Raw genomic sequence first — 27,435 nt, 5'->3', positions numbered from 1 at the left:
AGCTCCCCCCCCATCTCCCCTGTGCCTGTGAGTTTTACAGGTTTTCACAAACTCTCACTGGATGAGACTTGCTGCCAAAGCTGCCCTCGGCTTGGCTTCTCTAAAACGCTGCCATTGGCGCGATTTGATTACTGAGGAACTGCTCTATATCACGCATGGATTCTGCCTACACACCAGAGCCTGCCAGATGGAATGAAAGCCATCTGGAACTCTGGTTAGTGTTTCGTGATATGGGTTAAAACACGTACATCTGCGCTCTCTGTCTCTGTCCACCTTTGCCTATCTCTGCACACGTAAGTACATACACAGATCTTAATTCTCCAAGGGCAGTTTTTCCACTCTGGGTCTTTTTTGTGTGTGTCCTTTCAGCTGGAACTTTTTTTTTTAATTGTTTTTCTTTTTTAAAATCCTGAGGAGAGGAGAATGTCATACTTCTGTCTAGATCACTGGTGCTGCTGGGCTTGGCTCAGGTTAGTTGCCAGGTTAGAGATGGATGACCTTCTAAATAGGATAGGCAGCAAAACTGGCATCTCCTTTATTTGAGGAACTGGTATTTATTTGTGGTGCTTTTCTTCATGTTTAGGGTCTCCTATGAGAAGCCCAAGGCTACCATAGGACAGTAAGTGTCCTTCACTGCTGGGGTTGCTGTTTGCTATTCTATTAAATACATAGCTCTTGCAGGCACTGTTTACTGTTTAAACAAGTCTCTTTTTTTTTTTCACTCTTGGCTCAAATCCTCGTGTTTACTTTCAGATTAGACAGCCTATAAAGAGAAAATGCCTTTTCTCTGAGCCCCCTTGGTACAGCTGGCTGATGAAGGAGCAGAAGCAGGGAGCATTTCTTGTTGTTTGCTTACTGAAGGGAAAAAGTCAAGGAGTGTAGAAACCACTTCAGAATCTCCAAGCTCTTTCTATTTCTGTACTGCTTTTGCAGGACTGGCTCTAGGTTAGTGGAGCACTTGGCAAAGTGCCCTGTAGTGGCACCTTTCCTATATTAGTAGCTTATCCCCCCATCAGATTTAATTGGTAGCAAGAGTCAGATAACAAACGACCACAGTGATTCAAACAGCAAGAAGCCATGAGCTGCCATTTTAATTTCTCACAGCACTCTTGAATGGCATTATTCCAGAGAATTTGAGGGGCTGCCACAAAGAAGGAGGGGGGACTTATTTTCTAAAGCACCAGAAGGGAAGACAAGAACAATGGATGGAAACTAATCAAGGAAAGAAGCAATTAAGGAAAAACTTCCTAACAATGAGAACAATTAACCAATGGAAAAGCTTGCCTTTAGAAGTCGTGGGGGCTTCATCACTGCAGGTTTTTAAGAAGAGACTTGACAGCCACTTGTCTGAAATGGTAATGGTATAGGGCAGGGATGGCTAACTTTTTACATCACCGCGTGCCAGCCTGTGTGCCGGAAATGGCATGTGAAACCATCCCACTTGGATCGCGCGACCCCGCTGGCCTTCATGTGCACGGGAGCTCCAATACCTGGAAGAGTTGCGGTCCATCACACATGCACGAGCTGACACCCAAACTTCCGGTTTCCAGCATGGATGCGCGCCTGACAAACAGATGGCCATTGCACATGCATGCGATGTAAACCCAGAAGTTCAGGTGCTGGCTTGCGCATGCATGATGGAATGCCACTCTTCCGGGTTTTGCCGCTCCCACACGCGTGACAGTCAGCTGATTGGCACACGTGTGTGCACAGGAACACAGAAGAGGAGCCAGCAAGGCCTCACATTCTTTGCGGGATGATTCTGCATGTAGCTTTCAGCACACGTTCCATAGGTTCGCCAACATGGGTATAGAGTCTCCTGTTTGAGCAGAGGGTTGCACTAGAAGAACTCCAAGGTCCCTTCCGGTTCTACTCTGATTGTAATTGTACAATTTGGAAGTTCAAGTGGTTCTCAAAATCGGGTATTGGCTGAAAAGTTAATGGTAGGTCCATTTAAGTCCTTTACCCTATATATGATTTCAACACTCCCAGCAAGGTTGGCAAATGTGTAGAAACATTCGTGTAATGGCCTTTCTGAGAAAAGCAGACCAGCCAATTTTTTTAAGGAGACAAGAATAGAAAATTGTTTTCCCAGCAGTCTGTTTTCCCATAATAGGAGGTTGGGAACAATAGGTGAATCTAAATGCAGTGGTGTTTCCTTTTCCTTTTTCCTCAGGCTTTTTCTCATCATGGTTATCATAGGAGAGGACAAAATAATGCAAACAGTCAGTCAGTATGGCTACACACACACACACACACACACACACACACACACACACATCATACAAATTGTAGAATTTATTTGAAGGTGACCTCCTTGCTTTTCTCTGTGCTTGGATGTTTTCTTGCAGTCATTTCATTACCACCTTGCTAGCATTGATGATATCACCTAGTTTGGGTAATGAAACTTCTGCCAAAAAACCCCAACCAAGCTCAGAGAACACCAAGGAAGCCTCATTTCAACACAGAGCTACGAATATTTTACTTTATTATTATCTGAAGGATTATCATGCTAAATTAGAAGGACATGGTCCAGTGCCCAAAGAAGAGCCCAATAATAACAAGGAAGTGTGCTTTAATCAAAGAGTCTTTGATTTTTATGTATGTCTGCTAATCCTGAAGTCACTGGGGATATAAAGGTCAGAAAAGTATTGATGCCTTTGATCTTTGATATTGGAGAAGTCTCCTGAGAATATCATGGGCAGCCAAGAAAAGAAACCAAAGAATCATCAAATAAATCAGCTCAGAATTCTCACCCGATGCTCAAATTATCATACTTCAAAACAAATTGCAGGTAGTTCTTGACTTATATTACAGTTGTGCCTAAAATTTCCATTGTTAAGCAAAGCAATTGTTAAGTGAGTTTGCTTCATTTTATGACTTTACGATTTTATGTGTTTATGGTTTGTGTTTTGTGTGTGTGTGTGTGTCTGTGTGTGTCTGTGTGTATGTTACACTTATGATGAACAGTTGCAGGAATTGGACATGGCTAGAGAAGGACCAGGGGAGACATGATAGCAGTGTTCCAATATTTGAGGGGCTGCCACAGAGAGGAGGAGGTCAACCTATTTTCCAAATTACCTGAAGGCCAGACTAGGAATGATGGATGGAAACTGAACAAGGAGAGATTCAACCTGGAAATAAGGAGAAATTTTCTGACAGTGAGAAAAAATCAACCAATGGAACAGAAGTTGCCTCCAGAAGTTGTGGGAGCTTCATCACTGGAAGCTTTCAAGAATAGACTGGTCTGCCATCTTTCAGAAATGGTGTATGGTCTGCTGGGTGGGGAGTTGGACTAGATGACCTACAAGGTCCCTTCCAACTCTGTTATACTGTATCTAACATCTGGAGCATACTAAGCAATGGGAGGCTGACTATACAAGACTGGCTGAGTACAGGAACATTTAGGCTGCAATCCTATGGTTGACAACACACAAACCCAACCTCTTTTTTATGATGTACCATCTAATACAAGATTATAGCAATGTTTTGCATGTTTTTGAATGAATAGTAATATATAATGCTTTGCCCCTCACCCTGGGGTTAATGTATTTATTTATTGTTGTTGTTAGTTGCAAAGTCATGTCTGACACATTGCAACTGCATGGACAACTTTCCTCCAGGCCTTTCTGTCCTCTACCATCCCCTGGAGACCATTTAAGGTTATGCTGACTGCTTCAGTGACTCTATTCAGCCACCTCATTCTCTATCGTCCCCTTCTTCTTTTGCCCTCAATCTTTCCCAGCATTAGGCTCTTCTCCAGTGAGTCCTTCCTTCTCATTAAGTGGCCAGAGTATTTGAGTTTCATCTTCAGGATTTGGTCTTCTAAAGAGCAGTCAAGGTCGATCTCCTCTAGGACTGACCAGTTTGATTGCCTTGCAGTCCAAGGGACTCGCAGGAGTCTTCTCCAGCACCATAGTTCAAAGGCCTCAATTATTTGATGCTCAGCCTTCCTTATGGTCCAACTTTCACAACCATACATGGCAACTGGGAAAACCATACCCTTGACTGTATACACTTTTGTTGGCAGGGTGATGTCTCTGCTTTTTAGTATGCTGCCTAACTTTGCCATAGCTTTCCTCCTCAGGAGCAAGTATTTATTTCACTCAGTTGCTATTCCCCAAACACACCCAAACACACACATAAAAGAGGTGAAAAATATGATGTACAGTATGTTCTTCAGTGGTATCAGGCATCACTGCCATATTTCTTCTGTGCTGAAAAAAAAAGTTTGACCCTTGGTCCCAAAAAGGCTTCCTATCCCTTCTGTACATCCTCACATAATTCCAATTGATTACTCAACATGCATAGGATTGAATTGTAAAACTCAGTATATTACTTAAGTATGTGAAAAGCCTCAAATAAGCAGACGCAAGAGAACATTCTGCACTCTTAAGCCTGGGCCAAGTGCTAATAATGGCTATAATGTTTTTTGCCTTGTGATCTTGTAGTAGTGTTGTGTTTGTTTGTGTGTTTGTTTGTTTGCTTGCTTGCCATTTGCCCAGTATCTCAAGTTCTATGGATGAATGATAAAAAAATATTAGATCATTGAATGTTTCCAAAATTATTAAAAGGTAAAAGTAGCAAATAGGAAAACACAAATAACAAATAGCTCAAGAAGCTTTTAATCAAATCTACTGTAGTATAAAATGGAAAAGGCTTGGTAGGAGAGAAAGGTCTTTGGCAGTGAATAAACATAATTGGTCCTGGATTTATGACCACAATTGAGCCCAAAGGTTTTGCTGCTAAGTGAGTTTTGCCCATTTTATGACTTTTCTGGCCGTGTTTGTTAAGTGAGCCGCTGTACTTATTAAGCTAGTAAATACAGTTAAATGAATCTGGCTTCCACATTGACTTGGCTTCTCTGAAGGTCACAAAAGGAGATAGCATGACCCTGGAACGCTGCAACTGTTATATAACACTTACCAAGTCTCTGAATATAAATTGGCCATGCTGCAAGTTCATAAGTATGAAAAATAGTCATAAGTCACTTTTTTCAGTGCTGTAGTAACTTTGAATGGTCACTAAAAAAAATCTGTTGTAAATCAAGGACTACCTGTATGAGTCCCAAGTAGGATTTTTCTAATTTGGAGAGATGGTGATAATGATGTTGTCTGACACTTGGAGATTTTATGGATTGGGTTTCTCCCATCTCCCGATTTTGCACTGCTTCTTTGAGTTGTTCTATGCTCTGTCTGATGTCAGCTTTGGTGGTGTCTCACCACCGTGTTCTTTGGTGGCCTGGTTTCCTTTAACTCTTCCAAACATAATTGCTTTCTTCTGTGAATTATCTCGCAATGACATGACCAAAATAAGTGTGACACAGTTTTGTGATTCCCTCCCCGCTTTTCATTGACATGTCTGGTGTCATGCACTTGCTTGTTGGTCAGTTTTGATGTTCAAGGAAGTCTGCAGGGAAGATTCTATAAATTGTTCCCTTATGTAACCTGATTTTCTACCTTTCCTAGAGAATCTTCAGAAATGACAAAAGGACCTGGGAAGTTAAATTAGGGAAAAGGCATTCTTTGGGAGAATGCTTAGAAAAATACTGTAAATCATATATTTTCTTCTTCCTTTTTGTTCCAAAGCTAAAAATACAGAAGCAGTCTGGGAGAACTTTTAAGTTTTAAAAGTTTAAGGTCATAACCCTTGAAATCTGAAAGGTTCATAAGGGTTAGCTAGTTAAAATACCCATTAGTGGTGGTCTAATCAGACACATTTGAAATGGCTGGATTTCACTTGGAGCAGCTAGCGCTTATGGCATGGCAGGGGTAAATGTTGAAAAAAGAGAGAAGTGGCTCAGTTAATACATACACTGTGGTCGGCCATAAATACTTTAGTTGTGACAGGTCAAAAGGATGCAATGTGCTGGCTTTCAGCCTTTGCATTGAGACATTCCCGTTGTACGTGCAACAAGGAAAGCACTTCAGCATTTTACAATTTGTTGTTGCATACCAGGACAAGTATGCAAGAATAAGTATTTAGATTAAGTGCAGTCAGATAACCCAGTGCCATTTTCCTCAGCCATGCTTCATGGACTTCTTATCTGTGAAAGGAATACCCAGAAACGTCTCTCCACATAGATTTAAGATGACTCAGAGAGTCAAATTGAAATTATCCTTCTTCTGTGAGGCAACCCAGATGAAGATTAGTCAAATTTATCAGGTACAACAGGAGAGATTTTATGTGTTTACATTTTATGAGGGCCCAAGAAGGCTGCAAGTTGAATCTTGCTTTGAGATTCTGTGCAGATCTCAAAGATGTGATTAAGAGCCAAGCTAGATCATATAGAAAATGTGGAGATGCCATGTAAAAGAGAAACCATACCTTTAGTTCCCCAGTTCTGTTATAATGTCACCATGGATCACATTGTTGTTTACTAATTGCACAAGTAACCTTGTGTAAGAATAATGTAAGCAGCTCTTCAAATCAAGTGCCCTCAAAATTCTATGACTGGACTTTTGGTATGTAAGTGACATTTCACTTCAGATTTTAGGAGTAACCTAAATGGTATCTCCAAAAATGGTATCTCAAAAATAGACTTCATTACTAACATTTTAGTTCTGTTCTCAGACTGGTATATAAATAACACAATTATATTATTAAAACCATATATGAGGAAATTATAGAAGTATGTGTGATATATAGATGTTTTTTTAAAAAATTTAAAGACCTTAGTAATAAGTGAAATGTTGTGATACTATGTTCAGATTGATTTGAATGGCCAAAATTTTCCCAGATCAAAGCATAGGGGCACTGTAAAACAATACATCTAAAGGAGTCCAAATTGGAGAAGAATGATCTAAAGCTAATTTCGCAATTAAATCTTGTGTAAGAATGGACCGCTAAATCTTTCTGAATCTGTCTGTCTTTTAATTTTTTTTAATGTAATCTCTTAATCAGGCAGATATCTAAATTATAGTCATTTCACTGAGTTTCTCAGTTCAGTGTAAGCCATGCTTAAAATTTAGGAAAAGGAAGGCATCTTTTCATGAGACATATAATTAAATAATCCAATTATCAGCAGATTTTCCTATTGTCCCACAATTTTCTCATTACATCACTCTGTATATGTGTCTTTATGTTATCTCAAAGTTAACAAAAACATGTCCTTTCCTAATGAAATCCTGTAATTCATAAAGAACAAGAGGTTGCTTTGTTATGTCCTCAGAATATCCAAACCGCTTGCTTACGAAGTTTTTACCACCCAGTCTTTAGGATCAGCTGACCATTTTCCATACTTATGACACTGCCGCAACATGATAATGTAATCAAAATTTGGACTCTTATCAACTGACGTATATTTATGATAGTTGCAGTGTCCTGGGATCATGTGATCACTTTTTGCAACCTTCTGATAAGCAAAGCCAATGGGGAAGCCAGATTCACTCAGCAACCGTGAAACTAGCTTAACAAGAGTCAACATTTTTCTACAATAAACTTTATGAAAATGGAATGGGTAGCCAAAAAAGTCATATGCACCATTCAGAAACCCAGCAAATCAGAACAAGGTAATATTCTTGCTCTTCCCTTGGAGAGAATTTCTTTGCTAACAGATAAAATCATTGGATAAAAACCATATTGGGTTGCTATGACTTGCAGAAGGCATATTGGAGGTTTGTTCAAATATTTTTCTTGACACAGCTAATATCTCTGCTGTACTGTATATATTGCACAATTTCAGCATTCCAGTCTGGTTGTTCAGTTAAAATTGAGTGAAAACATATCTCCTCTCTCCTTTGCTTACTCCTTCCTCTCCTATCTGTTTTCACACTTTGCTCTGCCTGTTGACAACTTTGACATTGAAATGAGATTTGAGTGTGTTTTTTTCAAGACATACCTTACAAACAAACATTATGGTTTGATTATTCTGATTAATAATGGATTTGAGGTGGATTTGAGGTGTACTACCGATGTGTAAATGGTAAACCAATGTGTTTATTTTAATATTGAGATTAACCTATCTGTCCTTGTGCCCTGGATCAAAATAAAGAGTGCAGGTTTTTTTGTTCAGTACTAAAGTAAGTGATTTTTCAATCCATTGTAAAATATAAGAAACTTGTCTAAGACCCATTGTGGCACAGTGGTTAGAATGCAGTACTGCAGGCTATTTCTTCTGACTGCCAGCTGCCAGCAGTTCGGTAGTTCGATCCTCACCGGCTCAAGGTTGACTCAAACCTTTCTTCCTTCTGAGATTGGTAAAATGAAGACTCAATATGCTGACTCTTCTAAACCACTTAGAGAGGGCTGTAAAGCACTGTGAAATGGTATATAAGTCTAAGTGCTATTGCTAAGAGGAGCAATGTTGAATGTTAGGAAGACAGTAGGACTGATTCAGAGATAATGCTTTTAGGCCAGTTAAAAGATATACCCTTTTGTTATTAATCACTTATGTCAGTGACCTAATCATGCCATAATAGACCAAAGTGCTGTTCTCCAGACAAGTTTTGTGCTTCAGGGGGGAAAAAAATCAACCCTTTTCTGGTGCAAAGTCTTAAAACAGTTGTCAAAGAATCTTGGGACACGAAAATTGCAGAAATTGCTTCCCTTCCAAAAAACAAACAAACAAACAAATAAATAAAAACCCCAACTGTTACTGAAAGTGGCTATATCACCCTCCAAGCAAATGCATTAAAAAAGAAGAGACATGTTTATATAACATTTCTATTTGCTCATGTACTGGTACATTATTGCTATACATTGAGAAACAATTAGAATTATTTGAAGAAAAGAAGTATAGAGTCCATCTCACCACTAGTGGGAAATGCTGTGATTAAGACAATTGCATGCCTGTTCAGACTATTGCATAGATTCTAACTGCAGATGGCTAACTTCAAGCCAGCTCTCCTGTTCTCTGTTCTTATGCAAACCCTCCAAGTATGTGTGGCATACCAGTGGGCTGCAGCTGCCAAAAAAGCCAATGAAGTCCTATGCTGTATTAACAGAGGGATAGAATAAAGCTCACAAGAAGCATTAGTACCACTTTATAATGCCTTCGTAATACACACTTGGAATATTGCATGCAATTTGGTTGCCACAATATAAAAAAAGATATTGAGAGTCTAGAAAGAGTGCAGAGAAGAGCAACAAAGATGATTAGAAGATTGGAGGCTAAAACATATGAAGAAAGATTGCAAGAACTGGGCATGCTAGTCTAGTAAAGAAAAGGACCAAGGGTGACACGATAGCAGTGTTCCAATATTTAAGAAGCTGTCACAGAAAAGAAGGGGCAACCTATTTTCCAAAGCACCCAGTCAGAGTCCAGGTGTTCCTGAATCTGAGCGATTTTATCATACAGATACTGTACAAAATCCTCGGCTCTACCCTCCAAGGGGTCCTCCCGTGCTTCCTGGTGGAGCAGGAGCAGGTCACCCTAAACAAGGGGGCCGGGCGATTATCTGATGGCGCAATAAGAGCAGCAAAATAGTTATACTTCGCTGCTTTTATCGCCACCAGGTAGGTCTTAATATGAGACCTTACCAGTGTTTGGTCAGATTCAGAATGGCTGGCCCTCCAACCACTCTCCAGGCATCTTTTCCGGCGCTTCATCTCCCTCAGCTCCTCGGTGAACCAAGGAGCCAGGCAAGATCGATGCTGGGTCAGAGGCCGCAAAGGCACGACCCGATCCAAAGCTCCAACGGCTGCCCTATCCCAGGCGGCCACCAGCTCCTCAGTCGAGCCGTGTGCCAGAGCCTCAGGAAATGGCCCAAGCTCCGTCTGGAATCTATCAGGATCCATCAGGCGCCTGGGGCGGTACCACCTCAATGGTTCCACCTCCCTGCAGCGGGGTGCGGTGGTTCGAAGGTCAAAGCAAAGGAGGGAGTGATCTGACCATGACAAGGGCTTGATCACTATATTTTCTATCTCAAGATCACTCAACCACTGACCAGAGACAAAAACCAGGTCTAGCGTGTTTACCCCCATGTGAGTAGGGCCATGAACTAACTGGGTCAGGTCCATGGCCGTCATGGAAGCCATGAACTCCTGAGCCACCTCAGACGCCTCACCGATGGATGGCAGGTTAAAATCCCCCATGACCATAAGCCTGGGGGTGTCAACCGCCACCGCAGCTATAACATTGAGCAGCTCAGGCAGGGATGCCGTCACATGGCAGGCAGCCAGGTACGTAACCAGCATGCCCATCTGCACCCCGTGATCCCACTTCACAAGGAGGGACTCACATCCAGCCGTCTGAGGAACAGTGGCCTCCCTCGGACCAAGACCTTCTCTAATGACAACCGCCACCCCCTCCCCTCCCCGTGTCCTCGGCTGATGGAATGCGCGGAAACCGGGTGGGCACATCTCAACGAGGGGGATCCCCCCTCCTGGCCCAACCAGGTCTCCGTAATACCTGCCAGGTCCGCTCCCCCCTCCTGAACAAGATCAGAAATGAGGGGGGCTTTATTTACCACGGACCAGGCATTGCACAGCATCAGCTGAAGGCCCAGGGCCTGAGGGTCTGTGCAACCTGGGGATCAAGAGGAGCATTGGAGGCCGGAGCGCGCCACCGCTTGGAGCCAGCGGGCACGCACTCCCACAACCTGATGTGGCCCCCTGCTCCCACCATATCTGCCCCTCCCACCCACAGTACTAATGTAATGTCCATCCACAACACAAGCTCTAACCCCCTCCTTGACCCCGGTTCCCGCACCTCTTGTGCCGTGCTCTTCAGCCGGCTCTGGCCTCCTCCCCGACAGGTTCTCCCCCAAACCCACCGAGCCCTCCCCCCTCCCAGAAACCTTTAAAACCTTATCTAAAAATTTCCCCATAAAACCCCACAACTCCCTCTTTGCCGCATGCCACCTCTCGGGATTCCAAAATCCGTCATCAAGGTAGCCCCTCGATAGTTGAAGTTGTGGGTGCCCCAACACTGGAGGTTTTTAAGAGGACAACAATTTATTCAAAATGGTATAAGATTTCCTGCTTGAAGAGATGGTTGGACTAGAAGACCTCCAAGGTTCTTTCCAACTCCATTATTCTGTTATGTTTGGATTGCTGATTTTTTAAAAAAAGTTTGGTTATTTGGAAGTTGATATCACAATTTATTTGGGGTTCCTATGTTAGGACAGGTCAAAGCAAAGGCTTCCCTGAATAGAGGACTATTTTTTTTTCCCATTCCTGATGGAATTCATGCCAGTAACACTATTGCTTTTCCATTGTGAAATATTGACAATGTTCTCCACTTGGGTTTCCTTTTGTAGAAACACAGGGGGCAAATAAATGCTAATGCAAAATCAGCAGAAAAATGGATAGCAGTCCAAACTTTTATTACAAGAGTGATATTTTCCAAGTGGAGCTGTTGTTAGAGTTACCATTTTCTTATTTCTAATCACTGTTCCTTGTGCTCTGAAACAAAAAAAAAATGATCACTAGTAATGAACAAGAGTGCTAGAGGGAGAACATAATTCTTTTGAAGATATACCATAAATTTCAGGCAGAAGCTTTTAGGAGAGTGCTGATAGCAATATTGGGCATTGGTGGCAATGAAACATCAAGACATTTTTATCACTTGCTTTTGTGAATCTAAGATGCCCTGTCCCCTTTCTGTACAGCTAAAGAGTGTTATTTAAATATGAAAGACATCAGGTGCTCCACTAGGAAAAGTTGGTGAGTTAATTCAATAGGATTCCTGGCAGAACTCCTATGTAGTCACAAAAGGAACTGGCAAGGTGAAATCACAACCATGCAGATGTGAAACCATTCACATTTTGGAAAAGATATGGGCCCATGAGCATATCTAAATCTTAGTTTTATCTAAATAAAACTAAGATAAGTCAGTGTCTTAGAAAATAATGAGTAATGATACTCTTCAAAATAATATGATATGGAATTGTCTGGTGAACTAGCAGTATCGTTGACCTGGGAGATTTCATAACGATGTCAGTCAGATGCTTATAGCTATTTCCCATTTTTTATTTCAAATCTTCCTTCTTAAAATACCCATATTAGTTTAACAGAAGCCTTGGAGGAAGGGGAGGTAATAGATGCTAAGCACTGTCTCTATAGATACAGTTATTGGATTGCTCAAATAAAGCCAAATACAGTTCTTATAAATCCATTTTGGACTGAATTAAAAAAAATAGTAGTAAAGGAAGAAAGATGATATTGCTGGGCATGCCAGAGTCAAGTGTGGTGTTAAGTATAACGGTGTTTATGGATGATTCTGCAAATGTCTAGAGACAATTGGTGTCAGTTTGCTGCTCTTCTAGTTCAACCATCAGAAGAAAATTGCTTCCTCTAAGAGACCTGCTTCCAAATAATAAATGCCTCAAGAGTTCTGTTGGTGGACATTTTTATGTGTTAGCAAACCTATGCTGGCAATGTAAGACTGATCTTTCTCAATTGGTTCTAAAGGGCAAATGCAGTGAACTCAGGTGTCAGATCTGCCTTCTCACCCTTCAGCCCTACTTTGCTTTGATGGCAGCCTACTATAAAGTATGGGGGAGATGGCAAGGGGGGATTCAGGGAGGGAGGGATGGCAGAACCAGCGGTGCCAACCAGAGACAATGGTTGAACAATCCATGGACACAGGCATGGATACAGAATGCAAACACCAAACTTTAGAACATTACCAAAACAACTGAGTTGAACTTTATTGGACACTAGTAGAATGATCGGGGGGTGGGGGTGGTGTTGGGAGAAGGGAAAAGCAACAGTCTTACATGAGAATCCTCAGATCTGGCTTTTACTGTTCTGCAATCACTTGGCTTTAGTAAAGGTATACTTTCACTGCAAATGGAGTTGAGGGTCTTTCTTTCCTAAACAACTGAGCTGGGACAGGTCTGACACTCAGTACTTTGAAAATGCTTCTGTTGACCTCTCTCTTCAATTGAATATTTATTTATTAAATTTCTATCTCACCTAAGTGACTCGGTGTCATTTACAACCTCATAATAAAACCATATAAACACACAAATAAAAGCATGGAATAAAAACAGAATTAAGGACAAGTTTAAAAATTTCAAGTAAAAAATTAAAACCAAAGTTAAAAATTCAGAAAAGTAAAAGATTAACAAGGCACAGGGGGTGTCTTCAAACCACCAGCCATCCCTGGGATTGCATCACATTCATAGATTTCCATGCTAATCAGCAAAGCCAGATGTTACACTTCTGGAAAACCACAAGAGTGGGGCATTGTCTTACCTCTGGGGTAAGATGTTCCAGAATATGTAGGCAGCAGCTGAGAAGGACCTTTTCCTAGATGCCATCAATCTAAGTTCCTTCACCAACATGATACGTAGCATCCCCTCTAGGTTTGACCAGGTGAGACGATGTTTTTGGGTGAGATGGTTTCTCAAGAATTAAATATTGAATATAATTGGATATTCTTCAATGGTCAAGCTGATAGGAAATTCCAAGACTTTTACCTCAAACTGGAGAAAACAGGAAAATACCTGTCATAGCATTCTACAGAAGCACCTTCTCTTTCTCTTCTCCTGTTTTCATTTCCTTTTCTGCTTTAAACAAAACTCTAAAGTCTCATTTTGCAGTTTCTTTTGAATTGTAGGGTCCCTCCTGATTTGGTTATTTTTACTGCTTGTGGCAAAATTTAAAATTCAATGACAATATAATGCTGAAGCTGCCTAAGAAACAATAATGAGAATTGAGTTCTGAGATGATTAAGCATTTTATTTTCCCAAGGTGCATTATGCTGGTATATAATTTTATGTAATGACAATTTAATAGAACAAAATGAGGCAAATTCATCACAGAAATCCATAGAGTTTCCTGTGGGATGAATTTAGCTTTATATATGTTCACAGATGAAAACAGTAAGTGCAGAAATACAGGTAGCAAAGCAGTCATTTCCCAATTAAGCCTCCTACCTTCACGACAGTTTAGGGAAACTGACATATGAAAAACAGTTTTATTATTGAAAGACCAACATCCATAACTTGGGAGCTCGCTGAAGCAGCAATGGGATACAGAACCTTGATGTTCTCAATGTGAGCCTATTATTATTATGATCCATCGCACAATCTGCCAGATATTTAGCCTGGATCTGGTATTTTTACCCACCTATCAAGCCTTTCCCAAGGACCTGAGTTAGACAGTTGTTGTTTGATAGTGTTAAAGGTATCATCACAAGCTGTAATCTGTTCTAAGTAAAGCTGCCTTTTGCAATTGACTGACAGTGATTTCATCAATGTTGATTGTATTCAACTGGTGTTGCTTTGGGATTGCACTTAAGGCATCTATCACTATCGGAACTAGCTTTGTTTTATTTTGCCATAGTTCTGTTTGTTTGTATTTGTATTTTGTGATTTTCTTCAGTTCTTTCTCTTCTATTCTGCTGCTTCTGGTACTTCCAGATTCACTGTTCACACTTCTTATCAACAATTGTTAAGTCTGAGATGTTATATGACAAGTGCCTATTGTTAGAATTTTAAAATCCCAGAGCAATTTAGCTTTTTCATTTTCTATTACTTTATTAGTATAATTATAATTATAGTTCATTGCATAGTCAACCAGGTGTTTAAACTGGATTTCACATTTTTATCTACCTATCGAGTCCTTATTTCTAGCAGAAATTCTTCATGACTGAGGTCAGATCCCCTTTAATAAAAAATCATGAACAAGAAGTGTTTCATGCTTAAAACGGTATCAAAAAATGAGAAGGGGAATCAGGGAAGACTCTTTCAGATAATATTTTGATGAGAGACCAGGAAAGAAAGGGAGAAACACAGAATTGGTTCAGATACCAGAAAGATACTATAGATTCCAGATCTAGAATGACTTACGTTTCATACACAATATACACTGGGAGAAAAAAAAAAAACCTATTAAAATGAATTCATAGTTACTGAACCTTGTTTTCTATGTGGTGTATTTTATTAACTTTTCTGTCAATCCCACTTCAAATGGCTGGTATTGCAGATGCTATTGCAGAATCTCAATCATTCTTCTCTTCCTGACTGCCTGTCAAGAAGGAAATCAAAATCAAAAGCCCATCCTGTGTTTGATGCAGAACAAGTCTCATTTGGTGGTCCCAACAATGGCACTGTAAATTTTCCCATCCATCTTTTTCACTCACCTCTCCTGGCTGAGTTGACAGTTCTCCTAAAGTGCCACCTTTCACTTGAAGTCCCCACATGACTATGACCTTTATCCTCATAGTTTACTGGGATGGGGAAGCCGTTTCTTTCCAACTGAAGCTTCATCAATAGTCTCCCCAGGTTTTTGACCTTTGGTTCTTCCGTTGGCACCTGTGAGGCAACTTGTGTAAATAGTATGATACTTTCCCACTTTCTCAGGGAATAGAGAGAAAGGTTTTAAGGGACCCAGTTTATTTGCTTTATGCTTTGAGGTACAAATGGTTACTGAGGGAGAAAATTGCATTCTTCCAAGTAGGGTTTAAGATGTTGATGTCTTTTAACCCACACGGCCCTAAAACTTTGGTTATTTTTTTTTTCCGGCTTTGTGACAGATCATTTACTACCACCGTCACCAGCTGTGATAGAAAGGCAGAGATGACAATACCCAGGTTCTTAAGTTCAATCTCCTTTGGCTATGGCAAAAATATTGGAGACCTTTTCCTTCTCTGCCTGAGTTATTTAGAAGACAAATAGCCAAAGAAATTGATCTTTGCTTTTCATTACCTTGGAAAACTAAACATGGCTTTGAAGATTTCCGAGCTATATTGGATACACTGCAAAGCCATATTTATTCTATAAAATTAACTCCATGTAATAACCATTTTTTTTTCCAGGGAATTCTCTGATAGGCAGGCCTCTAATTCACAGCTCTCATATCAGCCTAAAAAGCAATAGTAACACTACTAGTCATACTAAAAAAGAATCTCAAATCCATGGAGGCAATGTTTTAATATGATAACTGTGGTTTTATAAAGTGACTTCAGGTTTTTGAATTTTCTTCGTAGATCAAAATAAATAAATAAATACGGTAGTGGTGGTGGAGAAATGCTGAGGAAAATGGTTGAATTTAGAACATAATCCACTTTACCTTATAAACAACAAGCTCATAAACAACTATACCAGTTTATAAACAACCAGACACACAACCAGCAAATTTCATTCTCCCATGAACTGATAATGTTAGCTAGTCTCGTAATTATAAGTTTGCAGGAAAACAATGAAGTTCAGAAAACATCAGAATCTCAACAATTCAACCCTCAGCCCCATATATTCTCCACTGCTAGATATACCACTTTACGCTGTTAGATGAAGTCAGGGAGAATCTCCTGGGTCATAACAACTAGATTTCATTAAATTGAGTTATGGGCTCTCTGAAAAACAGAGGCAAATGTCTACAAGCTTCCCAGTTTGGGGTTGAAAAAGATTGTCAAAATAACATCCATACAGAATCCTTTGCTAATGGAAGATTAAAAGAAATCCATAAGGTGATCTTCACATTTACAGCCCAGAATATGTTGCATATTGTTCTTTAAGATAACAAAAAGTCAATCAAAGAGAAGCAGGATGCAATTACCTAGAGGTAGACTATAGGATGCCTTCAAATGATAGTGCAGCCAGGTGATGTAATGAGTTGCTCCTTTTATGTAGACATAGATTGCAATTTTTAATATGATGGACTGGGAACATTATGAAAGAAAGTGTAATCATATTAGCTATCTTTAATTTTAATTAGATGTGAAAGTAAAGGAAATTAATTCGAGTTTGTCCCCCCCACCTACTACTCTTTGAAATGTGGTCCTTAGCATGCCACCCAAAGCCCAGATGTTGTCTCAGATGTTGGATTGGGGGGGGTGGAATGCAGAATCAGATTGTTGACTTTGTTGTGAAGTACTTTTCTCTTAGACTAGCCAGATCCCTACTCACTTAAGTTAAGCAAAGGCCCCAAATAAATTTTAGAGGTGTATCATAGTGTAGATTCTGATGGTATGGTCTACACTGATACAGATAGTCCTCAAGTTATGACCATGCAGTAATTGAGTCCAAAATTTATGTTGCTAAGAGAGACAGATGTAAAGTGAATTTTGCCCCCATTTTATGACCTTCCGTGCCACAGTTGTTAAGTGAATCACTTTAGTTGTTAGTTGTTAAGATAGTAACAGAGTTGTTAAGTGAATCTGGCATCCCCATTGACTTTGCTTGTCAGAAGGTCGCAAAATGTTGATCACATGATTCTGGGACACTGGAACCATCATAAATATGAGTCAATTGCCAAGTGTTTGGATTTTGATTATGTGACTATGGGAATGTTGTAAAGGCTGCAAGTCCCAAAGGTGCTTTTTTCAAGAAGCAACTGAACTTTCTGTTTTTTTTTCTTTGAAGATCTTTCACTTCTCATCCAGGAAGTGTCAACTTGCAAAGCTTTCAAGTTGCCATGAGCAGGAGGGAGGGAGAACTGAAGTGAATTCCATACATTCTTTCTGACCGCAATCAGGAGGGTGTTAGGTTTCACAGCCAGCCAAAGTGGTTAATTGGAGAATGTGATTTATGACATGGCCAGAGAGGAGGGGAGAGATAGGGTCATAGGGGAACGTAAATCTATGTAGGATCAGTCCTAACTGCATCCAAGTATTGCCGGAATGGTGCTCCTAATAAATGACTATATTTCCTTTGAAGTTTGGATCATGGCTCATGAATTAATTAGGGCATCTTTCGGAAACTTGACAGAAAGCTTCTTCAGCTCTGACTGGATGGTGGGGAATGGAAGGATTTATACTCCTTGCAGACAGCTGGTCATTTGCATACTTTTAGCAGGTCATTAAAGTCACCTGGAGGTTTATCTGTGTCATCAGGGTCACCTGAGTTGTGCAAATTGGTATGAGCCTTAAGGCTAAAAGAATGCAAATGACCAGCTATATAACAGCTTTGTTCAACTACATCATGCTTCTAAACAAAATTCTTGGCTTGATGAACCTTGGAAAAGCCTATCGAATGATTTATCCTACCATTTAATCAATGTCCTCACTGTAAAATAAAATTTAGGATGCGTGCTTTAAAACCTCAGGGACCATTCTCCAGTTTAACCAATCAGCCTGCATACAATTTTGTCATATTTGCATTGCTATCGCCACCACGTCTTGAAATCATACATGGATTTTTGTGCTGCATGGCCATCCTTTATATGTGAGCATAGTCAATCTTTGCTTATATTTAGTGAACACCATAGATAGAAGTGAATTATTAGATCTTTACACTGATTTGTGGTGGTGTAGGTACATCAGAGGTTTCAGCAGGTTTTGATCAGTTCTGTAGAACTAGTAGCAGAAATTTTGAGTAGTTCGGAGAACTGGTAGTAAAAATTCTGACTGGCCCCGCCCCCATCTATTCTCTGCCTCCCAAGTCTCAGCTGATCGGGAGGAAATGGGGATTTTGCAGTAACCTTTCCCTGGAGTGGGGTGGGAATGGAGATTTTACAGTATCTTTCCCCTGCCACATCCACCAAGCCACGCCCACCAAGCCATGCCACGCCCACCAAGCCACACCCATAGAACCGGTAGTAAAAAATTTTGAAACCCACCACTGAGGTACACGGAAGTGTTTCTACCCTGTTCAAAAAGGGTACAAAATCTGAGCTTTTAATTCAGTCAGCCCCAGGAGGTGTTTGTCAATAAGAAAGTATTTTTAAAAAATGTAGTAAAAATGGAATGTGTTCTTTCTTTTTTTCAGTACCAGCATGCTATTGCGATAGGCCCTGCTCCATACATCGAGAAGATATATTTTCAAGATGAAGCAACCAAAACTCTTTCATTTAAACACAGACAAGTCATAACAGAGTTGGCTCGCAAAGAGTGCTGCAACTGCTGCCTTTCCAGCCTAAACAAAAACAAACCCAACTCTCAAATCCATTTTCAGGGAGCAATAGTTCTTCAAGATTGTTATTCTTTGGTAAGTGCAACTCACAAGTCAGCTATCTGCTGAGTAAGCAATGCATGTTCAGCAGAATAATCAGAGAGGGAAAGAAATGGGGCATTTAAATGTATAATCTTTTCCATGAAAAGTGTGTCTATTCTTCTAATAGGTACCACAAAATGAAGCTGATTTGGGCAGTCTGTCAAAATTCACTGGAGGCAAATATTATTGAATTGTCATGAATCTGCATGATAAAATGGGATCTATCAGACCACAGATTTAAAGAAAAAAAAAACTGGAAGGAATTATCTTCATCATCAGCACCAGATTTTTCCATTAATCCTGGTCAATGTGAAGTCCATCCTTTCATTGTCTCCTAACTTATGGGTACAAAGTGCTTTAAATGCATGTACACCCATTAATTACTTAAACAGGCAAAGGCACTAGTTAAAAAATTCAATCAGAAGTGCAACCTTATTTAAGGTTCAATCTAGAGCCAAAATAGACAGCAACTTCCATCGTTTCAGTCTAGCCAAGGAAGAAGGATAAGAGGTTCTAAAAGATCTCAGATGTCTCACCTCTGTAAAGAATTATTTGCTATACATCAGTGGTAGGTTGCTACCGGTTCGCACCAGATCAGGCAAACTGGTAGCGGCATTGGTGGGAGGCTCTGCCCACCTGCCAGGATGCTTCTGTGCTTGCGCAGAAACACTGTGTACACGCATGCATGAGCGTGCTTGCATGAGTGAACCGGTAGCGACGGGATTTAGAATCCATCCCTGCTATAAATGTCTGTGATTTATTTATTATTTAATCACCATCCTGACCTTAGAGCTGTCCCTGGTCTTGCAAAAGCCTGGACTTGTGCTTGAAGGCCCATCTGGGTATAAATTACTATATAGCCATGATTATTATTAGATAGTATATAATAGTGATCCTATAGCAACAGGAAGCAAGTCAACATGGCCATCAGTCCAATTTTGTATGTGTGTGCGTGGATGGAGGTAGGTATATGGCTTTGATCTTTGTCCATCTCATGATTTGAAATAGATCATGGATCAGTATAATACTTAAGCTTTGAATTGGTTTGCCTGACTTCTTTTCTTCTGAGCTTTGATGTAGAGAGAATCCCCACCTCCCTTTTAATATAAGAAAGCCCCCATATTAACAAATAAATGCCCCCCCACAAAGAGAAAAGACTTCCCTGAAGTAAAACCACTCAAGCAGCCAACCCCTGTGAATGGAGATTTAGTTTCACAAACTGATCCATTCATAAACCAAATGCCTTCAGCCATAGAAAGCTGGAATTGATCAGACTAAAAAACAGGGAGACAAAAGACATCTAAAATCTATATTTCCCACCCAGTTCCAAGGACAGGACATGATTTCTCAGCCACAATAGGAGTCAGGCAACAATAATTAAGATATTAAAAGGGCACACTCAAGCACAGATTAAAGTACATTTTACAAGGAACCTGGACATCTAGATAACAAAGCCCTAAAACCACATAAAAACCCATCCACTCACCAGACTGTTTTGTCAGCTATCCAGAACCAATTGCTGAAGTCACTTCTGACCACCAATAAAGAGAACCTTCTTTTCAAGAAGCTGGATTCTCTCTGCATTCAACTGCAACAGAGGTGGGTTTCAGCAGGTCCTGACCAGTTCTGGAGAACCAGTAGTGGAAATTTTGAGTAGTTTGGAGAACCGGAAGTAAAAATTCTGACTGGCCCCGCCCCCATCTATTTTCTGCCTCCCAAGTCCCAGCTGATCGGGAGGAAATGGAGATTTTGCAGTAACCTTTCCCTGGAGTGTGGAGGGAATGGAGATTTTACAGTATCCTTCCCCTACCACACCAACCAAGCCATGCCTACCAAGCCATGCCACACCCACCAAGCCACACCCACAGAAGCGGTAGTAAAAATTTTTGAAACTGGACCGCACCCTCGTTTCTCTGGGATGGGGACATGAGCCAATTCTTCCTACATTTCAAAAAATAAATTAAAAAATAAAAATAAAAAATCTATATAGACTGGTATTATATCTCTGTCTTCTCCACCAAGAATTTACATTAAACATTTTTAAACCTTGGGTTATGGGTTATGCAATGCAATTATGTATCATATTTTTCAGAGTATAAAACACACCTTTTTCTCCCCTAAAAGAGGCTGAAAATTTAGGTGCATTTTATACTCTGAATGTAGCTTTTTTGAAGCTTTCTTTCAGCCCTAACGAGATGCTAATGGAAGCGATCTTCCCAGAATTGCTCCGACTCTCAGCTGTTCTTTAGAAGCTTTTTTCAGCCCTAACTAGGTGTTAGCCGATTGAAGCAATCTCCTCATGCTTTGCCTGCTTTTCTCATTGTTGCTTCCACTCAGCTGTGGCCTTAGAAGCTGTTTTTTATCCCCAAGCAGAGGATAAAATACCTGGTAGGCAGATTCCCCCCCACTATTTTCCTCCCCAAAAATTAAGATACGTTTTATACTCAGGTGTGTCTTATATTCCAAAAAATATGGTATATGCTTTGCAGGCTGGGTTTGTATGCTGCCTTCTGGACCATTCTGATGGAAAATGGCATTAAAAATATAAAGGAAATGTAGCACCAAGAGCAAGATAAATTTGCTGTGGGCATCAAACTATCAAAAAAGGGAAACTTAGAATATTTTGGACATGTAATGTGACACCCGGAAAAATAGGGCATACTTCACTTAATCCTCCAGGGAAAGATTGATGGCAAACAAAGTCCAGGCAGAAGAAGAACATCATGGCTTCAAAACCTAAGGGACTGGTTTGGACAAAACTCAATAGAACCTTTTCATGCGGCTGTTGATAAAAATAGGATTGCCAACGTGATCACCAATGTCCGATGATGGATATGGCACAAGAAGACAATCAAACTATTCATAACTCCTCGAGATGGTTTCTTTATGGTCCCATGATATCAAAACAAGCAATTAAAATTAATGTTAAATTAATGTTAAAGTATCTGAATTCTTACCCTATTGCTAAAAAGATTCCAAGTTTCAAATTAAATTACTCATGTTTTTACTGTTTTGATTCAAAATCTCTTAAGAGCTTTTGAGTGAATAAACTCCTTCAACTCTTCACTTCTTAAAGGATTTGACAATCTCATTAAATGGTAGATATCTTTTAAATTTTAAAAACATGGGAGGAAAAAGTATTGCTGACGTTCACCTTAAGTAATATCAATGATTGAATGATCAGAGGGAGCAATTTAGCTATCGCTAATGAAGAATATATATTAAGAATAAATAAAATAACAGATTCTCCAGTGCTATTTATTCATTTGATAAAACTTAAAAAAAAAAAAACGCTATAATTTTGTGTCTTTTGGCATTTTACAGAAATAACAGCATCCAAAGTACAATAATATAAATTACAATTATAAAGTCACAAATACCTTACAATGATTTAAAATTAAAACAGCATGAATATCAATGAACAATTCAATGTGCTATATCAATTAATTAATTAAAAGGCTTTGAGGAGGTCTTTTTTTTTAAAAAAAGAAATGAAATCGGAGTCAGGAAGGATGGGCCAAGCTGAACTTCCTTGAAAAGCTGTTGCATAAAATAGGGTCCATAGTGGAGAAGCATCTCCTACAACCCTGATTTGTTGCTAGTGAGATATTATCAACAATATCTTCTGTTTATTTGAATTTAATGGAATGATTCTGCATCAAGAAGTTGGTCCTGAAAGTAGCCTGATTCTAAGTTGGAGAAAAAAGAAATAGAAAAAAGTTAGAACATGAATTTATGATTACTTGATCTTGATAAGGATCTGGTCAATTGAAATAGTTACTCCAGTGTTGGCCAACCTTTTCCCATGCCAATGCAAGAGCGGGGGAGCACGCGGGGAAGCGCCAGAAACTGGAAGAGCTGCTCCTTGGTGCGCATGCGGCGTTGGAAAGCTAATCTTCCGGTTTCCGGCATGCACATGCATGCTGATCACCTGGTTTTCTGGTTTTTGGCGTGTTTGCAAAGACCAGCTGGCCAGAGCACATGCACACACCAGAAACCAGAAGAGCAATGGGTGATGGCTGGCATGCCTGAAAGATGGCTCTGTGTACCACTTCCAGCACATGTGCCATAAGTTTGCCATCACGGAGCTACTCCATCATTTTATACAGTAAATCAGGGCTGCAGCTTATTTGCAACTGGACTGCATATGTGCACAGCTCAACTTGCGCAAGTTGAGATGGGTGCGCATCAGGGTTGAAATCCAGCAGGTTCTGACAAGTTCTGGAGAATTGGTAGTAGAAATAGAAACTGAGTAGTTTGGAGAAGTGGCAAATACCACCTCTGGCTTGTCCCAGAGTGGGGTGGGAATGGAGATTTTGCAATATCCTTCTCCCAGGAGTGGGGAGGGAATGGAGTTTTGCAGTATTTTTCCCCTAGGAGTGGGGAGGGAATGGGGATTTTGCAGTATTCTTCCCATGGAGTGGGGTGGGAATGGAGATTTTGCAGTATCCTTCCCCTGCCACACCCACCAAGCCATGCCCACAGAACCAGTAGTAAAAAAATTTGGATTTTACCACTGGTGCACATGCATTTATGTGCCAGTCTGGTTCTCACACGAGCTGAGTTGTGAGTATGTGTCCGTACCAGCCTGCTACTCACATGGCCCAGTTCCCCCCTCCTCCCTTCCCGGGCCGCCAAGTTGGAAAAGTTGGGGACCATTGATGTAAATTGTATTAATGCTTATAAATACATTCCATTTTTCTCCTGTTTAAGAGGCATTACAGGTTTGTGTCTAGCCAACGTATGGATTTTACTGCAAGATGTGATCACTTAAGGAGATTCGTTGGAAAGTCATTGAATGTATATTTACTTTTTGAAAAAAAACCTAATGACTAAGAATGAAAAAATGAATATTTATTTCAGGCAATCACTGTCTTAGAAGACTTGGATGCAGCTAGGAAAATGCCCCATTTCATTAAACTGTTTGTACTTTTGTATTTTTGATTAGGATACAAATTATTTCTTGTAGACAAGAAAGTTCTTAGGAGAGTTGATAGCTTGCCGCTACAACAGGTAAGATCTCTCTCCTCTCCTCTCCCCTCCCCTCCCTTTCCCCCCTTCTCTCTCCAATTAAAAAAGTCTCCAATTATTAAGATCTTGGCAGTCCATATGTTGTTGCTGTTATCCTTTTCTAGTTTTTCAGTTAATTGACATTTTGCCAATTATCAATTTATTCACCACCATAAATGCAAATTATCTTTGAGCATGCCCTGTATTGCTCCTAAGCAGCTTGATTAGGGAGTAATGGATTTATTTATTTTGAGCCAGTCATTTATTTGTACTAGATTGTCAGTAACATTTGGCATTACTTTTAGGCCATCCTTTTCTCTTGTCAATATTCATTCATTCATTCATTCATTCATTCATTCATTCATTCATTCAATCAATCATTTATTCAATCAATCAATCAATCAAGGCTGTGCTCTGGGATTATTGTCAGACTTATTTTGGACTGAAAACTTTATTTGAATTATGTACCATGAGTCACACCCAGCAAAATGAAGTTAGCACAATCAGGTTAGGCTAAGATAGGATAAGAAATGTTAAAATATGAAAGGTTAGGTTGGGATATGAAAAAAATAAAAGAAATAAGCTAAGGAAAAGAGCCAATTTGAACTGAATAATGATTAAATTTAATGTCTCCAAAAGGTTATTGCTTTTCGTTTGTATTACAGGAAACCACATTCTTGAATTTTAGTAAAAAGGGATGCTCAATTTTGATAATTTGTGAAAGAATTAGGAGCTACATAAGTCTGGAAGTACTGTATATAATTTACAGCTATGGACTGCCCTCACTTTTTTTATAGACAAACAGCTCATCATATGGAATCGGTTACCATGGAGAATAATTTAAAGATGACTCAGAAAATTGTCTGTTTATTTTTATCATTCACATCTTGCCCAGAAAGAATCCAATGACTATTTCTAATCAAGATAATCTTTAATTCCTTAGCAGAACGAAAGAAGTTACTTCTCCTTCCCACTGTTTTGGAACTCAAAATATATAAAACAGAGAATTCAGCCCCCCAAATTAAGCATCTTATTCATCCATTTTTAAAATGACCACAAATGGTTTTATCTTAACTTTCTTAAAGATAGGTTGATTTTCTTAAACACAGCTTTTTCAAGAAACAAGATAAGAGTGCAAGTTAATAGGTTAAATATGTCAAGACTTTTAATCTTAATTTACAGTTTAAGATGTCTACTAGAGATGTTTATAGTTAAGAAGTCTATTAGAGTTTCCACTTTTGTTAACCTACTTGGTTGTCCTGAATAGGTTGGAATTAAACTACTGGGCATCTTTGGTTGATGCCCTAAAGTGTTATCCTCCTATTTCTCCACCAGAATGTCCTAACCCTGGCTATTCTTTAGAAGGACAGATACTGAAGCTGAAGCTTAAATACTTTCTCTACCTAATGAGAAGAGGGGACTCATTGGCAAAAGACTCTGATGTTGGGGAAAATTGAAGTTAAAAGGCAAAGGGAATGGCAGAGGATGAGATGGTTAGATGTCATCAATGCAATGAACATGAATTTGAGTAAACTCTGGGAAACAGTAAACACAGGACTGTCATGCTATGGGCCATGGAGTTGAAAAGAGTCAGATATGATTTAGTAGCTACACATCAACAAAGCAAAATGCATAGCTATAAACATTGGCATGACTTCTCACGACCCTAATTTCTTAGTCCCACAAATGTCTGTGTTGTTGAATTAGGCTGTGATCACAGATATTGTTAGTGAAGAGGGTGGATATGTTTAAGGATGATCCCTGTCAAAGTGTTAGCCCTTTGAGGCAGTCCAAATTGTTCAAGGCTGTCTCCCTGGTTCTCTACAGACAGAGATCCCTTTAGCCCAGGGGTCAGCAACCTGTGGCTCTGGAGCCGCATGTGGCTCTTTCATCCCTCTGCTGCGGCTCCCTGTCGTTAGTCAGCTTCGCAATTGATAGGGCTTTCAGTTAGGATAGGTAGAGGAAAAAGGATGCCGCACTAGGAGGAGACACTATGGTGGGGGGAACCGGACTTTCGATTGGCTCCAGAATTGAATGGGGGGGGGCTTCCAGTTAGGGCCTTTGTGGCTCTTTCAGTGTTTAAGGTTGCCAACCCCTGCTTTAGCCCAATATAGGTTGCCTCTCATTGCCATTACAGTTGGAAATCTTGCAAACAGAAAGGTTTCATTGTCCCACTCGTATCTTATTCCCTCCTAAGGTTCCATTTTAAATAGATCCAAGGTCATAAATTGCTTGATATATTTTATGGGGGGAAAAATCCAAAGTAATTGCTATCGCAGACACTTTTCATTTCTAGGGGATGCAGTTGGAGATGAGACAGCATTTTGAATGGTGGATGGACTTTTACAAGCTTTCTGAGTTCTGAAAATCCATGTGGAGGGCTCCATGGAGAAATGAAGCAGCAATATGAGCAATGGATAAATCAATAGGTGCAGTGAAGAAAATGGATACTTTTATGTTAACATTCATTCCTCTTGTGGAAGCTGCTGCTGCCTGTAATTCTTATTTATTGTCTGTGTTTCTCCTTTCCTATCTGTTGCTTGTCAATGTGCATTCAGTAATATTGGAATACAATGAACCATGTAGCAGATTGTGCTTACTGCTACCTTGATAAATGTATGAATAACTCTGAATGCTAATATTAGTTTGGTGATTTGAACAATAATAACCTGATGTTTTCTTTAAAAAAGCAGCTTATCTGTAAGGGCAGGTAACTGTAAGGGCAGATAACTTCACCTGGTGTCATATTTCATAATTTTAGAAATATTTCTTTATCCAAGAAAAAGTGTGCAAAACAAAAAGGTAACCAATACTTCCAACTAGTTGGTTTTCAGAGGGTTTTGAATAGAGGAAGCTGAAATGAGACATAGTATTTGTTTTGTGTTTTAATATTGTGTTATGAAAGGAATTTGGCCCAACTCAGATGCACATTAGGATTTTAGCCACAATACAGATATATATTTTCCCATCTACAGGTAATCCTCAATTTATAATGGTAATTGAGCCTGGAATTATGGTCGTAAATTATTGTGAACATTAAACAAGTATGACTGCACCTCATTTTATGGCCTTTTTTGTGGCAGTTGTTAAGTGGTTGTCAAACAAATTCAGTAGTCATTAAGTAAATCTATTTTATCCAATATGCATTTTTTTTTGCCTGAAACTGGAATAAACATTCCAGTTTCAGCAAAAAAAAAAAAAAAAAAGTAAATATATCATGGTCACATGACTGCAGGACATTGCAAATGGCTGAAAAGTTGAGTTAGTTGCCAAATATCCAAAATGCATTCATTTGTGTATGTGTGAGAGACAGTAGGGATGTCACTGGAACTTCAAAATTGGGTTGTAACTTTGAAAGATTACTAACTGACCAGTCATTAAGGAACAATGACCTTAGGTAGGTGGTATTGTAGTCTCTGGGGATACTTTTGCCTCATTGGCCCTGAAATGAATACCACAACCTAACTGTAATATATATGGGAGGACCTTGGGGACCAGGAAAAAGATGCTTCCCTAGGAAATGGTCAGATAAGAGGGATAAGAGGAACCATAACCCAGCTTTATACTAGAAAAAGGCTCAGAAGGGAGTTATCAGGCTTCA

At 39.7% G+C, this 27,435-nt stretch overlaps 1 long non-coding RNA gene across 1 annotated transcript; it reads left to right on the top strand.

Moving 5' to 3' along the window:
- Positions 1–228: 228 nt before the first annotated feature.
- LOC117655210 (uncharacterized) lies at positions 229–26,903 on the top strand. Its single transcript, XR_004588589.2, has 4 exons — positions 229–293; positions 18,600–18,818; positions 23,773–23,837; positions 26,131–26,903. It is a non-coding gene; the product is annotated as an uncharacterized LOC117655210 (long non-coding RNA).
- The last annotated feature ends 532 nt before the right edge of the window (positions 26,904–27,435 follow it).

This window comes from Pantherophis guttatus, chromosome 4 (assembly GCF_059756535.1).
Source record: "Pantherophis guttatus breed Tessera chromosome 4, ASM5975653v1, whole genome shotgun sequence".
Lineage (NCBI taxonomy): Eukaryota > Metazoa > Chordata > Lepidosauria > Squamata > Colubridae > Pantherophis > Pantherophis guttatus.
The sequence above is the reverse complement of the archived record's forward strand: the minus strand, read 5'-3'. Positions and strand labels throughout refer to the sequence as shown.